Source organism: Pseudophryne corroboree, chromosome 3 (assembly GCF_028390025.1).
Source record: "Pseudophryne corroboree isolate aPseCor3 chromosome 3, aPseCor3.hap2, whole genome shotgun sequence".
NCBI lineage: Eukaryota > Metazoa > Chordata > Amphibia > Anura > Myobatrachidae > Pseudophryne > Pseudophryne corroboree.
The window spans coordinates 267,322,160-267,339,897 of NC_086446.1; the positions used below are offsets into that span (position 1 = coordinate 267,322,160).

Consider the following 17,738-nt stretch of genomic DNA (forward strand, 5'->3'; position numbering starts at 1 on the left):
AGAGATACAATTAAGATTCATACAACTCACCGATAATGACTAAATTATGTCAGAAGGCCCTGGCGCAATTTGATTAAATTGGCAACATACATACACAGATGGAATTGGGTGCAGCTCTGAGTAAAGACCCTGATCCTTTCCAGTTTCTATTTGTAATATATATATATTTATATATACATATAAAACACTCACTTCTCCAGCGATGCAGAAAAAGTAGACAAGCCAGCACTCACGTGTAGATGAAAGAAAAGCAGGACTTATTCCTTAACCAAATGGCATGGTGAAGTACAGCAAATACAGCAAACACAGCCCGACAGCTGTTTCAACCGACTGGTCTTCCTCAGGGGCTAACCGCACTGTTGTCAGAACACGAAATATAAGCCTCAAATGGCTGCACAATCAACCCAGCAGCATCAGGACATAGGCTGAGACAAGTCCGAGCATGTCTAGTGCATCCCCTGCTGTCTCCTCCCACTCCATGACACTGGTAACTAAGCTAAACAAGCCCGGTATCATGCATAGCAACGGGTCGGAGCACGGCAAAACGTGCGGCGAGTGGTCTCAGCAGCCTGACTAGTAAATGGCATGCTGATAGTGAGGGGAATTGCAAGGACGCTGTATATCAAAACAGAAGTGAATGAAATGAAGTGATGTGTTTAAAAAAGTAAAAGGAATAGTGCTAAAGCTCAGCAGAACAGGGTTCCCTGAAAGTGCTGGCTAGAAAGTGCAGGGTGCAAAAAGCAGGAAGGAATGACAGGTCTAATAGAAATAATAGCAGGTGACACAAGGATAACCCTCAAAACAACCTGCTGCAAAGCAATGCCCACTTGTTACGGCAATCAATATATAAGCATATATGTGCAAAAAGAATCCAAACTGCCCTGTTGGGGAGAAAACCCACAGAATGCACAATGTCCGCTGCCTTGTGGTATTAAGTGAGTGATGTACAGCACCCAGTATTCCCAGATCGTCACCGATACTGGTACTGACTGGGCCCAACACTGCTTAGTTTCCAAGATCAGCCGGAATTGGACGTTTGCCAGTGTGGTATGGCTGTAAATATCACTAGATCAATATATGTGGTCTACTGGGGAATTCCATATAGGCAGCTGGAATCTGATACTGCTAAATACAACACCACAGATGGACAATAAGCTGCACATAGTGAGCAAGAGAGGGTCTGCATGGTGGATGTTGAAAGCGAGGGTGAAAGGAAAGGTGTCACTGCTAGTGAAGTGGGGACCTGTCAGGATCGAGTCTCTAGATATATAAAGACACACGGCGGTGTCTGACAGCACATAGCATGCAAAGAACATCAATGACAGGACACACGGCGGTGTCTAAGAAAATTAAACCAAACAGCGGAATGCAGAGTCCAACAAAAAGTCACTATAATATGTCACAGGAAACAACCTAAACGAAAATCTTCATTGAGGCCAATCGGAGTAAGGCAATTAAGTCTGTGTATCCATTGTAGTTCTCGATGTAGCAAAATTGTGTCCCAATCACCACCACGTTGTAGGGGCGGTATGTGATCAATGATACAACATTTGAGCTGGTTAACAGTATGATGTGCATCCTTGACCGGTAAGTTAGTAAAGTCTTTTGAGGTGTCTGTGGCAATTAAGCACTTCTTGATAGATGAGCGGTGTTGGTTGAGCCGTTCTGTCATCATTCTACTAGTCTTGCCGACATACAAACGGTTGCATGGGCATCTCAAAATATAAACAACAAATCTGCTGTTACAGTCCAGCCTATATTTGATGGAATATTCCCTCCCATCAGTGGGATTTTTGAAGCGATTGCCTATTATCAGAAAAGAGCAATTCGAACATCCTGTACACTTAAATACTCCCGGTTTGGTGGTAAGCCAATTGGACATCTGTCTAGGTTTCCGCTGTGAAAAGTCTGTCTTGACCAAAAGGTCCTTGAGATTCGGTCCTCGTCTATAAGCAAATCTTGGTATCAGAGATAAGTCTTTTTTCAATGTCGGATCACCGGAGATCAAATGCCAATGTTCCCTGATGCGGTTACGTATAAAGGCTGATGCCGTGGTGAACATACTGGAAAAATTGAGCCTATCCCGATCTTTATTTGTAGGATCAGTTTTCACATGTAGAAGTTCAGTTCTGTTAAGTTTCTCAATCCGCGATAAAGCATTATTGATTTCATTCTTGGAGTATCCTCTGTCCAAGAATCTCTGGCACATAGATTCCAAAGCTCCTGGTAATTCCTTTGGATTAGAGGTGATGTATATCACCCTCAGCAGTTGAGAGAAAGGCAAGCCCTTTTTCAAAGGCGCTGGATGAAAACTGGAGTGCAATAAAAGAGTGTTACGGTCAGAGTCCTTACTGTAGATTGAAGTTAGCAATGTATTATTCTCCTTTTTGATGGTCACATCCAAAAAATTAATTTGTGTTTTACTGAAGGTCAAACTGAATCTGATGGTTCCAGGGAGAGCATTGAGTTCATTGATGAATTCCAAAAGATGTTCTTCACTGCCTAGCCAAATAAAAAATAAATCATCGATGTATCGTACATAAAATGCTACAAAGTGTCAAAAATGTGAATTACCAATGATGTGCACCTGCTCATATGCTGCCATAAAAATGTTGGCATAAGAGGGCGCCATGTTGGAACCCATGGTGGTCCCTTGTTTCTGCAAGTAGAAACAATTTTCAAAAAGAAAATAATTTTTGTTGAGGATGACGTCAATGAGTAACATAAGAAAGGAGATTGGCGGTCCAAAATATGCATCGCTGTTGTTGAGAAGATCTCTGCATGATTCAATACCCTGTATATGGGGGATGTTGGTGTAGAGACTGGAAACGTCCAAAGTGACAAGCAAGGTATCCTCTGTCACACTCTGCACTTCTTCTAATTTCCTCAAAATTCAGAGGTATCCTCTATATAGCTGGATGTTCTCCTAACCAGTGGTTGTAGATAAAAGTCGACCAATTGGGAAAGGGGCTGACACAGGGACCCTCTGGCCAAGATAATAGGTCGTCCAGGAGGCTGAGTTAGTGATTTGTGTAATTTTGGAAGTGTATACAAAAATGGAATTTTGGGATGTGTGGTGGTCAAAAATTCAGCTGTGCTTTGATTGATATAGCCATTGTTGAGTCCCATTTGTATAATAGAGTCAATCTCTGTTTTGTACACTCCTGTTGGATTGTAAGTGAGTTTCTGATAACACATGGTATCAGAGAGCTGGCTGTTGGCCTCCCGTATGTAGTAGTCATAATCAAGAAGTACGATTCCTCCTCCTTTGTCCGCAGCTCTGATGATTAACTGATGAGGCTTATATTTCATGTTCTGACAACAGCGCGGTTAGCCCCTGAGGAAGACCAGTTGGTTGAAACAGCTGTCGGGCTGTGTTTGCTGTATTTGCTGTACTTCACCATACCATTTGGTTAAGGAATAAATCCTGCTTTTCTTTCATCTACACGTGAGTGCTGGCTTGTCTACTTTTTCTGCATCGCTGGAGTAGTGAGTGTTTTATATTTATTGCTGCCTTGCACCACCATTTTTTGCTTTATATACATAGGCTTTGAGTGCTGTCGTGATTTCCTATATATATATATATATATATATATAGGGAGAGAGCGGACAGCGCCAATATGTGGTTACCGATCAACACTAGTAGTTAGATCAAAGAACAAAATAAATACAATTAATAAATAAATATATGGATGTTCAAAAATCTCCCTATGCGGATTCTCCCTAAGATAAAATATGGCGTCTGCTGCACCTTAAGAAAAAAGCATTGGTAAAGTGCTTTGTAGATTATGTAAACAGGGCAATGGATAAGGTGTTTATAAGCGACCAATGGTGTCACATAAGATTAGGGAGACCAACTTATGTAAAAATAGATTTACAATTTATTCATAAACAAAACACACCAGTAAAAAATGGAATACCAAAACCACAGATAAATAATTACTAAAATATCTCTGGAGCTGGATAAAAATACAAAAGATACATCTAAAAATTCATGAAAAATAAAAGGACCATAAAATGCATAGTACTGCAAATATCGGGGAAAAAAGCAAGATATAAAGGATAAAATTGCTTAACTTGAGAGGATGGGTTAAGTCTGGTAGCATCCAACGCGTTTCGTCCTATCTGGACTTCATCAAGGGGTGGTATGTGAGTGGGACAGCTCAGATATATATACATGCACTAATGAGGAAGTGATTATTACATCACTTCCTGTCAATTACAGGTTCAGGAATATAAGTGATCAATTATGATACAAAATATAATATAAGTGGTTCCTCCTCAATTTTAGCCTAGTGCTGGGAATAACCGCTACATTTAGAGCATAGTTTGAGTGTTTAAACTTATATTGGAGCATCGAAAGTTAATTTCATCCGGACTTCCTGTCCGGATCGCGGGTGACGTCATATCCGCCCCGCTTCTGGCGTCGGACAGTCTCTTGTGCGCATGCGCCGGCCCTGTATAGCGGACCTCAGATGTCCATGAGCCGTTGCACAAGCGCCCGCCTTGTACAGCAGAATTAGGTGGATGCTGTGTGTCACTTCCGTAGTGTGCATGCAGCGGCCATTTTCTTGAAGTAAAGGATGTCAGCAGACATTTCTTTTAAATTGTGTAACGTCCCGGCGGCCATCTTTGGTATGATAATTCCTATTATAAACACCTAAAAGGAGCTCATACTCCGAGAGCATGATGAGCATTAGAAAAAAGCGGGAGAATAGTTTAGAATTTAGAAAGGCTCACAGCTCATTATATTTGGTCCATAACCTCTAAATTAGGGGTGGGCAACATGCGGCCCGCGGGCCGGATGCGTCCGCGGACCGATCGTGCCTGGCCCGCTGTGCCCCACCAGAGTGCAATGACAAGCGGCCCGACAGGCCGCTTGTCATTGCACTGCTCTCAGACGCGGCGCCGCTGAGGAAATCCCGGTCACGTCACATGGTCAGCTGACCGGGATTTCTTCTGTTACCATGCGCGCGCTGGGCGGCACGGGGGGCGGGCACTGCAGTGAGCAGGAGTGGCGGCTGAGTGAGGAGAAGAAGCGTTGGCCAGCGAGCGGGAGCAGGAGAGGCCACATCAGCAGCGACTCCAGGTGGCAGCAGCAGCAGCGCGGATCAACGGACAGTGGGGATCGTCTGCCACTGTGACAAACAGGTAAACCCCCTGTCCAGCCAGCCCCTGGATCAGCGCTTCAGCTGCCATATAGTTTTAGGGGTGGGGAGGCCGCGGAGTTAAAATCTGCAATATGGGTTTAGGGGAGGGAGGGGGGGAGGGGAAAAGGGACTGTCTGCCATAATATGTAAAAAAGTGGGACGCTGTCTGCCGTAATGTGTAAAAAGGGGGACGATGTCTGCCGTAATGTGTAAAAAGGGGGACGATGTCTGCCGTAATGTGTAAAAAGGGGGACGATGTCTGCCGTAATGTGTAAAAAGGGGGACGATGTCTGCCGTAATGTGTAAAAAGGGGGACGATGTCTGCCGTAATGTGTAAAAACGGGGGCACTGTCTGCTGTAATGTGTAAAAAGGGGGACGATGTCCGCCGTAATGTGTAAAAAGGGGGATGATGTCTGCCGTAATGTGTAAAAAGGGGGACGATGTCTGCCGTAATGTGTAAAAAGGGGGACGATGTCTGCCGTAATGTGTAAAAAGGGGGACGATGTCTTCCGTAATGTGTAAAAACGGGGGCACTGTCTGCTGTAATGTGTAAAAAGGGGGACGATGTCCGCCGTAATGTGTAAAAAGGGGGACGATGTCTGCCGTAATGTGTAAAAACGGGGGCACTGTCTGCTGTAATGTGTAAAAAGGGGGACGATGTCTGCCGTAATGTGTAAAAAGGGGGACGATGTCTGCCGTAATGTGTAAAAAGGGGGACGATGTCTGCCGTAATGTGTAAAAAGGGGGACGATGTCCGCCGTAATGTGTAGAAAGGGGGACGATGTCTGCCGTAATGTGTAAAAAACGGGGGCACTGTCTGCTGTAATGTGTAAAAAGGGGGACGATGTCCACCGTAATGTGTAAAAAGGGGGACGATGTCTGCCGTAATATGTAAAAAGGGGGACGATGTCTGCCGTAATGTGTAAAAACGGGGGCACTGTCTGCTGTAATGTGTAAAAAGGGGGACGATGTCTGCCGTAATGTGTAAAAAGGGGGACGATGTCTGCCGTAATGTGTAAAAAGGGGGACGCTGTCTGCCGTAATGTGTAAAAAGGGGACTCTTTTTGAGTATTTTGTGTGTGGCCCTCGAATATTCGCTGGAAGTGTTAAGCGGCCTCCCAGCTGAAATAATTGCCCACCCCTGCTCTAAATCCATTAAGATATAAAATGCCAGCGGAGTGCTACTAGTTAATATAGAAGTATATATATGTGTATAAAACCATATATAAAAAAAATATTTTTAAACTTTATAGAAGGGAGCAAATATATACGTATTAAGTGGTACATTCAAAAGGGAAAAAAAACGTGTAATATGATATCCGATATACAGGAGCGTGGAGGTATTATAGTAGTCCTTCACGTACATATATATAAACACACACACACACCCACATGTATATAAGTACATATACATGCACATGCGTGCCTGACCAACATACTGTTAGTTGGAATATCCACCTCTAGACATAAACCAGAGCTCCCATAGTAAGTATGCAGTTTTGAAGAGAGAGGTTCAGGTTAGAAATGTAAACAACCTCATATTCCTCTTTCAAAATACAGCACCCAGTCTTCCATGAGGGTCTCCCATCTATGTACTGCCTGGGCCCGACACTGCTTGACTTCCAAGATCAGGCGGAGTTGGGCATCTCCAGTGTGGTATGGCTGTGGTAGTGGTATGAGACTGAGGTCGAAAATTGGAGGAAATAGAGCGAAATGAGAAGTAGGAAATAAAGAAGGTCGCACTGGTGGGAAATTGGTGATGTAATATAGGGCTTACGTAACAGGAACGGGGCTATTTCATAGCCCTCGTTGAAGCCATCTGGATGAAGAGTGTTCAGTTCGAATATCCAGTACATCTCCCTTCTGGATAGAAGGTTGGAAAGATCACCACCTCTCTCCCCGAGTGAAACCAGTTCAATGCCTTTAAACGTAAGTTCATCAGGGTCTGAATTGTGGCATAGATGGAAGTGTTTTGATACTGCGTGCGTCAGGACTTTGTTTTTGATGATTCTCACATGTTCCTGGATCCGGAGCTTCAAAGGTCTCTTGGTTTTCCCTATTTACTTTAATCTGCATGAGCATTCCAGCATGTAGATGACTGAGACAGTGTTACAGTTGATGAACTGTTTAATCTTGTAGTCTTTGGGGTTCTTGGTGTTCTTGAAGGTTTTCCTGCTGGGGTGTACATAGCGACAAACATTACAGCGACCACACTTGTAGCAACCAACACACTTTGGCATACTGGAAGGTGCTTCAGGATTTCTCAACATGCTTGGTGCCACAAGGTCCTTTAGATTCTGTTATTTCCTAAATACCACTGATGGTTCTTTTGGAAGGTAATCCTTTAAAATGGGGTCCATTAGGAGAATGTTCCAGTGTTTCTTTAAAGTTCTTTTTATAAGATTCTCATGTCTACTATAGGTAGTGATGAATCTCACTGTGTCCTCTTTCTTTTCCCTGGGTTTGTACTTTAGAAGTTCTTTCCTCTCAAGGTTCTTTGTCTTTATATTGGCTTCTTCCAATAGATGATTCGGATACCCCTTCTCCTTAAATATTTTGGTGTAAACTTGTAGCTGTTGATCCCGGTCCTTGCTGTTCTATGCGAAGGCCCTTACTCACTCATAACTAATTCTCTTTCTTCTTGATATGTTAGGAAGCTGAAATTTAACATAGGCATTCTTCAGGTGGGAAATAGGAAATCGACGTAATTACAATTTAATAAACCTACCCTAAGGGGATGAACAGGTGGTTGACATAATGACATCATTACCGATGCGTGCAGAGCTGGCCCTAACCAATATGATGCCCTAGGCAAGATTTGGCTGGTGCCCCCTAGCGCCCCTGCTAGTTTTGCCTATGACCCTGCACCCCTTTCCCAGCACCATCACTCTTCACCCATAGCCCTCATTATATTTTAAATAGGAACAGTGCGCACATTCGGCGCACAGCCCAAAAAGGGGTGTGTTCTTGCTGGGAAGGGGCATGGCCACACAATAGTACCCCCAATTCAAATTACTCCACATAGTAGTGCAACTTTATTCACATTTTATCATGTGATAGTGTCCGTTATTCAAGTAACATCACACAATAGTACCACTTTACCTTATATACGTTACTCCTGACAGTATTGCGCCTTATTCACATTACATCACACTAAATTGCTCCTTATTCACATTACACCACACCATATTGCTCTTTATTCACATTAGGCCACGCAGTAGTGCCCTTTCTATATGTTACACCACACAGTAGAGAACCTTATACACATAATGCTACACATTAATAAGGCCTTTATACACATAATACCACACAGTAATTCCCCTTACACATGTGACACACATTATTAATGTCCTTATAAATATAATGTGCCTTACACATTATGCCAACCTTTTTGAACATGCCTTATACACATAATGTCCCTTACACATATGCCGCACATTATTAATGCCCTTATACATATAATGACACACATAATGCCACTTACACATATGCCGCACCATTATTAATGCCCTAGTACACATAATGGCACACATAATGCACCTTACACCGAACACTATTACACAACCAACCCACCTACACACAGCACTCACAAGACCGCTAACATGGTGACCTCTGCCTCTACTTGGATACAGATGTATCTTCATACATCTTGCCTCAATACACTATGCAGCAGGAGATGCCTGGCGTGAGTCAGCTGGCAGCTCTAGGCCAGCTCTGCTAACACCGGCACCTTTTTTGCCAAAAATGCGTCTTATTTGCATTGCTATGTGACAAAGATGCACACGCAGCTTCTGTTGATTAAAATGATATGTGGCATGCCTATATTCTGTGTGCGACTGTAGCTGTGTCTGCTTACGAAATGCTACATTACAGTGATTTCCAGGAATACACCGTAACGTAGCATTTCGTATGCAGATACATCCGCAGTCACACACAGAATATAGGCATGCTGCATATCATTTTAATCAGCATAAAATGCTTGTGCCCCTATGCATTACAGATGCATTAGGCATTTGCTTAGTTTGCCTATGCCTAGGGTCGGCTCTGGATGTGTGGCTTGCGTTGTGTGAACGATACCGCCTAAATGGACAATCAGATCAAAATTTTGATTGCATCTCCAGTGTGTAGAATTTCATAAACTACAAAAATTGTCCTGTCATTTTTTTACCGTCTCTTTCACTCACTCACTCACTCACTCACTCACTGGCTGACTGACTCATCACTAATTCTCTTAGTTCCCGATATGTTAGGAAGATAAAATTTAGATAACATTTAACATAGGTATTTTCCAGGTGGGAATTTCCCACCTGGAAAATACCTATGTTAAATGTTATCTAAATTTTATCTTTCTAACATATCGGGAACTAAGAGAATTAGTGATGAGTCAGTCAGCCAGTGAGTGAGTGAGTGAGTGAGTGAGTGAGTGAGTGAAAGAGACGGTAAAAAAATGACAGGACAATTTTTGTAGTTTATGAAATTCTACACACTGGAGATGCAATCAAAATTTTGATCTGATTGTCAATTTAGGCGGTATCGTTCACACAACGCAAGCCACACATCCAGAGCCGACCCTAGGCATAGGCAAACTAAGCAAATGCCTAATGCATCTGTAATGCATAGTGGCACAAGCATTTTGCTTAAAATTATTTTATAGAGATGTGCACCGGAAATTTTTCGGGTTTTGTGTTTTGGTTTTGGGTTCGGTTCCGCGGCCGTGTTTTGGGTTCGAACGCGTTTTGGCAAAACCTCACCGAATTTTTTTTGTCGGATTCGGGTGTGTTTTTCAAAAAACCCTAAAAAACAGCTTAAATCATAGAATTTGGGGGTCATTTTGATCCCAAAGTATTATTAACCTCAATAACCATAATTTCCACTCATTTTCAGTCTATTCTGAACACCTCACACCTCACAATATTATTTTTAGTCCTAAAATTTGCACCGAGGTCGCTGGATGGCTAAGCTAAGCGACCCAAGTGGCCGACACAAACACCTGGCCCATCTAGGAGTGGCACTGCAGTGTCACGCAGGATGGCCCTTCCAAAAAATACTCCCCAAACAGCACATGACGCAAAGAAGAAAAAAAAGAGGCGCAATGAGGTAGCTGTGTGAGTAAGCTAAGCGACCCTAGTGGCCGACACAAACACCTGGCCCATCTAGGAGTGTCACTGCAGTGTCACGCAGGATGGCCCTTCCAAAAAACATTCCCCAAACAGCACATGACGCAAAGAAGAAAAAAAAGAGGCGCAATGAGGTAGCTGTGTGACTAAGCTCAGCGACCCAAGTGGCCGACACAAACACCTGGCCCATCTAGGAGTGGCACTGCAGTGTCACGCAGGATGGCCCTTCCAAAAAATACTCCCCAAACAGCACATGACGCAAAAAAGAAAAAAAGAGGCGCAATGAGGTAGCTGTGTGAGTAAGCTAAGCGACCCTAGTGGCCGACACAAACACCTGGCCCATCTAGGAGTGACACTGCAGTGTCACGCAGGATGGCCCTTCCAAAAAACACTCCCCAAACAGCACATGATGCAAAGAAGAAAAATAAGAGGCGCAATGAGGTAGCTGTGTGACTAAGCTCAGCGACCCAAGTGGCCGACACAAACACCTGGCCCATCTAGGAGTGGCACTGCAGTGTCACGCAGGAAGGCCCTTCCAAAAAATACTCCCCAAACAGCACATGATGCAAAGAAGAAAAAAAAGAGGCGCAATGAGGTAGCTGTGTGAGTAAGCTAAGCGACCCTAGTGGCCGACACAAACACCTGGCCCATCTAGGAGTGGCACTGCAGTGTCACGCAGGATGGCCCTTCCAAAAAACACTCCCCAAACAGCACATGACGCAAAGAAAAATTAAAGAAAAAAGAGGTGCAAGATGGAATTGTCCTTGGGCCCTCCCACCCACCCTTATGTTGTATAAACAGGACATGCACACTTTAACCAACCCATCATTTCAGTGACAGGGTCTGCCACACGACTGTGACTGAAATGACGGGTTGGTTTGGACCCCCACCAAAAAAGAAGCAATTAATCTCTCCTTGCACAAACTGGCTCTACAGAGGCAAGATGTCCACCTCCTCCTCATCGTCCGATTCCTCACCCCTTTCACTGTGTACATCCCCCTCCTCACAGATTATCAATTCGTCCCCACTGGAATCCACCATCTCAGCTCCCTGTGTACTTTGTGGAGGCAATTGCTGCTGGTCAATGTCTCCACGGAGGAATTGATTATAATTCATTTTAATGAACATCATCTTCTCCACATTTTCTGGAAGTAACCTCGTACGCCGATTGCTGACAAGGTGAGCGGCGGCACTAAACACTCTTTCGGAGTACACACTTGTGGGAGGGCAACTTAGGTAGAATAAAGCCAGTTTCAGCAAGGGCCTCCAAATTGCCTCTTTTTCCTGCCAGTATACGTACGGACTGTCTGACGTGCCTACTTGGATGCGGTCACTCATATAATCCTCCACCATTCTTTCAATGGAGAGAGAATCATATGCAGTGCCAGTAGACGACATGTCCGTAATCGTTGGCAGGGCCTTCAGTCCGGACCAGATGTCAGCATCAGCAGTCGCTCCAGACTGCCCTGCATCACCGCCAGAGGGTGGGCTCGGAATTCTGAGCCTTTTCCTCGCACCCCCAATTGCGGGAGAATGTGAAGGAGGAGCTGTTGACCGATCAAGTTCCACTTGACTTGATAATTTTCCCACCAGCAGGTCTTTGAACCCCTGCAGACTTGTGTCTGCCGGAAAGAGAGATCCAACGTAGGTTTTAAATCTAGGATCGAGCACGGTGGCCAAAATGTAGTGCTCTGATTTCAACAGATTGACCACCCGTGAATCCTGGTTAAGCGAATTAAGGGCTCCATCCACAAGTCCCACATGCCTAGCGGAATCGCTCTTTCTTAGCTCCTCCTTCAATGTCTCCAGCTTCTTCTGCAAAAGCCTGATGAGGGGAATGACCTGACTCAGGCTGGCAGTGTCTGAACTGACTTCACGTGTGGCAAGTTCAAAAGGTTGCAGAACCTTGCACAACGTTGAAATCATTCTCCACTGCGCTTGAGACAGGTGCATTCCACCTCCTTTGCCTATATCGTGGCCAGATGTATAGGCTTGAATGGCCTTTTGCTGCTCCTCCATCCTCTGAAGCATATAGAGGGTTGAATTCCACCTCGTTACCACTTCTTGCTTCAGATGATGGCAGGGCAGGTTCAGGCGTTTTTGGTGTTGCTCCAGTCTTCTGTACGTGGTGCCTGTACGCCGAAAGTGTCCCGCAATTCTTCTGGCCACTGACAGCATCTCTTGCACGCCCCTCTCGTTTTTTAAATAATTCTGCACCACCAAATTCAAGGTATATGCAAAACATGGGACGTGCTGGAATTTGCCCAGATATAATGCACGCACAATATTGCTGGCGTTGTCCGATGCCACAAATCCACAGGAGAGTCCAATTGGGGTAAGCCATTCTGCGATGATCTTCCTCAGTTGCCGTAAGAGGTTTTCAGCTGTGTGCATATTCTGGAAAGCGGTGATACAAAGCGTAGCCTGCCTAGGAAAGAGTTGGCATTTGCGAGATGCTGCTACTGGTGCCGCCGCTGCTGTTCTTGCGGCGGGAGTCAATACATCTACCCAGTGGGCTGTCACAGTCATATAGTCCTGAGTCTGCCCTGCTCCACTTGTCCACATGTCCGTGGTTAAGTGGACATTGGGTACAACTGCATTTTTTAGGACACTGGTGAGTATTTTTCTGAGGTCTGTGTACATTTTCGGTATCGCCTGCCTAGAGAAATGGAACCTAGATGGTATTTGGTACCTGGGACACAGTACCTCAATCAAGTCTATAGTTGGCTCTGAAGTAATGATGGATACCGGAACCACGTTTCTCACCGCCCAGGATGCCAAGGCCTCAGTTATCCGCTTTGCAGCAGGATGACTGCTGTGATATTTCATCTTCCTCGCAAAGGACTGTTGGACAGTCAATTGCTTGGTGGAAGTAGTAAAAGTGGTCTTACGACTTCCCCTCTGGGATGACCATCGACTCCCAGCAGCAACAACAGCAGCGCCAGCAGCAGTAGGCGTTACACTCAAGGATGCATCGGAGGAATCCCAGGCAGGAGAGGACTCATCAGAATTGCCAGTGACATGGCCTGCAGGACTATTGGCATTCCTGGGGAAGGAGGAAATTGACACTGAGGGAGTTGGTGGGGTGGTTTGCGTGAGCTTGGTTACAAGAGGAAGGGATTTACTGGTCAGTGGACTGCTTCCGCTGTCGCCCAAAGTTTTTGAACTTGTCACTGACTTATGATGAATGCGCTGCAGGTGACGTATAAGGGAGGATGTTCCGAGGTGGTTAACGTCCTTACCCCTACTTATTACAGCTTGACAAAGGCAACACACGGCTTGACACCTGTTGTCCGCATTTCTGTTGAAATACTTCCACACCGAAGAGCTGATTTTTTTGGTATTTTCACCAGGCATGTCAATGGCCATATTCCTCCCACGGACAACAGGTGTCTCCCCGGGTGCCTGACTTAAACAAACCACCTCACCATCAGAATCTTCCTTGTCAATTTCCTCCCCAGCGCCAGCAACACCCATATCCTCCTCATCCTGGTGTACTTCAACACTGACATCTTCAATCTGACTATCAGGAACTGGACTGCGGGTGCTCCTTCCAGCACTTGCAGGGGGCGTGCAAATGGTGGAAGGCGCATGCTCTTCATGTCCAGTGTTGGGAAGGTCAGGCATCGCAACCGACACAATTGGACTCTCCTTGTGGATTTGTGATTTCGAAGAACGCACAGTTCTTTGCTGTGCTTTTGCCAGCTTAAGTCTTTTAATTTTTCTAGCGAGAGGCTGAGTGCTTCCATCCTCATGTGAAGCTGAACCACTAGCCATGAACATAGGCCAGGGCCTCAGCCGTTCCTTGCCACTCCGTGTGGTAAATGGCATATTGGCAAGTTTACGCTTCTCCTCCGACGATTTTAATTTAGATTTTTGAGTCCTTTTTTTACTGATCTTTTGTGTTTTGGATTTTACATGCTCTGTACTATGACATTGGGCATCGGCCTTGGCAGACGACGTTGATGGAATTTCATCGTCTCGGCCATGACTAGTGGCAGCAGCTTCAGCACGAGGTGGAAGTGGATCTTGATCTTTCCCTATTTTTGGAACCTCAACATTTTTGTTCTCCATATTTTAATAGGCACAACTAAAAGGCACCTCAGGTAAACAATGGAGATGGATGGATACTAGTATACTTTTGGATGACGAGTGACTGACGACACAGAGGTAGCTACAGCCGTGGACTACCGTACTGCGTCTGCTAGTATAGAGATGATAATTAATGATATAAAAAAAATATATATATAACTACTGTAGGTATATATAATATAATGACGGACCTGGTGGACACTGTCAGCAGACTGCTAAACTACTAGTATGAAGAAGATAGAAAAAAAAACCCCACCACAGGTAGGTAGGTATACAATTATGTACGAGTGACGACACAGAGGTAGGTACAGCCGTGGCCTACCGTACTGCCTCTGCTAGTATAGATAATATACTAAATATATTACTACTGTAGGTATATAATATAATGACGGACCTGGTGGACACTGTCAGCAGACTCCTAAACTACTAGTATGAAGAAGATAGAAAAAAAAACCCCACCACAGGTAGGTATACAATTATGGACGAGCACTGACGACACAGAGATAGCCACAGCCGTGGACTACCGTACTGCGTCTGCTAGTATAGATAATATACTAAATATATTACTACTGTAGGATTATAATGACGGACCTGGTGGACACTGTCAGCAGACTCCTAAACTACTAGTATGAAGAAGATAGAAAAAAAAACCCCACCACACGTAGGTAGGTATACAATTATGGACGAGCACTGACGACACAGAGATAGCCACAGCCGTGGACTACCGTACTGCGTCTGCTAGTATAGATAATATACTAAATATATTACTACTGTAGGATTATAATGATGGACCTGGTGGACACTGTCAGCAGACTCCTAAACTATTAGTATGAAGAAGATAGAAAAAAAAACCCCACCACAGGTAGGTAGGTATACAATTATGGACGAGCACTGACGACACAGAGATAGCCACAGCCGTGGACTACCGTACTGCGTCTGCTAATATAGAGATGATAAAGATGATAGAGATGAAAAAAAATATATAACACTACTGTAGGTAAATATTTATATAATATAATGAATGACGGACCTGCTGGACACTGTCAGGAGAATGCGTTTATACTATAGAATAAAAAAAAAAAACACCACAGGAGTGTTTAACTTTTTCAGGCAGACAATATACTGGTGGTCACTGGCAGCAAAAGTGTGCACTGTACTCCAGCTATAACTGCACCCCAATCTCCCCCACAATTCAGCTGTGTGAGCAGTGAGCACTCAGCACAGTCAGATATACATAGATGATATATCATGCAGCACACTGAGGCTGAGCACAGATATGGTATGTGACTGTGTATCGTTTTTTTTCAGGCAGAGAACGGATTATAAATAAAACTGGTGGTCACTATCAGCAAAACTCTGCACTGTACTGAGTACTCCTAATGCTCCCCAAAATTAGTAAATCAAGTGTCTCTCTAATCTATTCTAAACGGAGAGGACGCCAGTCACGTCCTCTCCCTATCAATCTCAATGCACGTGTGAAAATGGCGGCGACGCGCGGCTCCTTATATAGAATCCGAGTCTCGCGAGAATCCGACAGCGGGATGACGTTCGGGCGCGCTCGGGTTAACCGAGCAAGGCGGGAGGATCCGAGTCTGCTCGGACCCGTGCAAAAAAGGCTGAAGTTCGGGCGGGTTCGGATTCCGAGGAACCGAACCCGCTCATCTCTAGTGGGAAATAGGAAAACAACATAATTAGAATTTTAATAAACCTCCCCTAAGGGGATGAACAGGGGGTTGACATAATGACGTAATTACAGATGCGTGGCTTGTGTTGCGTGAACGATAACGCCCAAACGGACAATCGGATCAAAATTTGGATTGCGCTTCCAGTGGGTAGAACTACAAAAATCAAACCTCCCAACATGACCCTCTTCAGGAGGGACACACTGCTCTGCTTCTGGACTTTTTCTTAATTTATGATTGCCGTCACCTGTGCTGAACAGGATAATGGATAAGAAAGGTGTTTCGGCACAGGTGAGGGCAAACATAAATTAAGAGGGAAGTCCAGGAGCAGAGCATTCTGTCCCTCCTGGAGAGGGTCATGTTGGGAGGTATGCAAAAATGGTTCTGTCACTTTTTACCGTATCTGCTACGGGTGCTCCCCGGGTAACGCCAGGAACCATGGATTAATATTTACTTACATTAAGACGTTTCAAATTTACATCTTCATAGATTTACCAAATTTGTAACACTCATTTATATTTACAACCGTGAAACCGTGGGTAGAACAGCATTCACTTCTAAGTCTAGTGCTGAGGAAGCTAAACATAATTCTTCATAACTCTGATCGTCCTCGGTTAAGCAACTGTACAGCTAGAGATCACCCGGGTTAATCTTCAGCATTTGAAAACTGGATGTACTGCAGGTTTAACAACAGAATCAATGTGTTATTTGAAATTCTAAGCCAAATAGTTATTAAAAAGTTGTATATCTTGTTTGAGTGTAGGAAATTAGTTCTGGGGATATTTTGAGAAGATCTGTTTAGGTGAGTTCTGTTTCTCTCTCTCTTTGTACATACACAAGACGGCAGATGGAATTATTCTGTAATGGACAGGCAAAGCAATTTAGCACTGTGCATCTTTAGGTTTTGCTGTGTAAATGTTACTCTCAGTGGGGTTGCAGAAGCAGCTGCAGAAAATCAATTGAGGAGATTTTAGAGAGATATACACACCTGCAAAGGCTTCAGTGTCAGACTTAACCATGAAAAATAATCCACCTGAACAATTCAGTCAGCTGGGGCTTTCTTGTTCTGGGTGTGGACGGTATTAACTGTTTGTGTGTCATTGTCAGCATGGTGCAAGAGCTGACATGTAGTTTGAATATGTGACAAAGGTCATACACCTCTCAACATTGCAGTATAGTGGTGATTAGCTAGAACAGTGGTTCTCACCTCCAGTCCTCAAGTACCCCAACATGTTTTTAGGGTTCCTATCTGTGAAATGGGTGGAATACTGAATGACCCATACATTGACTTATCAAACTATCCCTTCAAACCGGGACACTCATGAATTACACAGGTTCTGTGACTGCTTAAAACCAAGTGAAATACAGGTTTGTAGTCAGCCAACCACAGATCCTGTGTAATTCGTGAGTGTCCCAGTTTAGAGGGACAGTATGGTAAGCCTACCCATAAAAACCCCTTTTCCACAGGTTATTGCCGGGTCTGCCCAGGTTGCAGCTTGGTGGAAAAGGGTCCTTGAAAAATAACCCAGGACCAGTTACCCAGGTATCCGACCTGGGCAGCTACCAGGGTCGGACCCGGGAAGCCCGCAGTGTAAGCTGCAGGACCCAGGTCATTCGACTCAGCTCACGCTAAAAGTATATAGAGAGCTGGATCACCAGTGCTTAGAGCAGGCATTCCCAACCACGGTCCTCGAGG

The 17,738-nt window shown here is 44.5% G+C and overlaps 2 pseudogenes; both read right to left on the reverse strand.

Moving 5' to 3' along the window:
* Window positions 1–941: 941 nt before the first annotated feature.
* Window positions 942–1,061, reverse strand: LOC134896712 (5S ribosomal RNA; annotated as a pseudogene).
* Window positions 1,062–6,702: 5,641 nt separating this feature from the next.
* On the reverse strand, window positions 6,703–6,821 carry LOC134898312 (5S ribosomal RNA; annotated as a pseudogene).
* Between the last annotated feature and the right edge of the window lie 10,917 nt (window positions 6,822–17,738).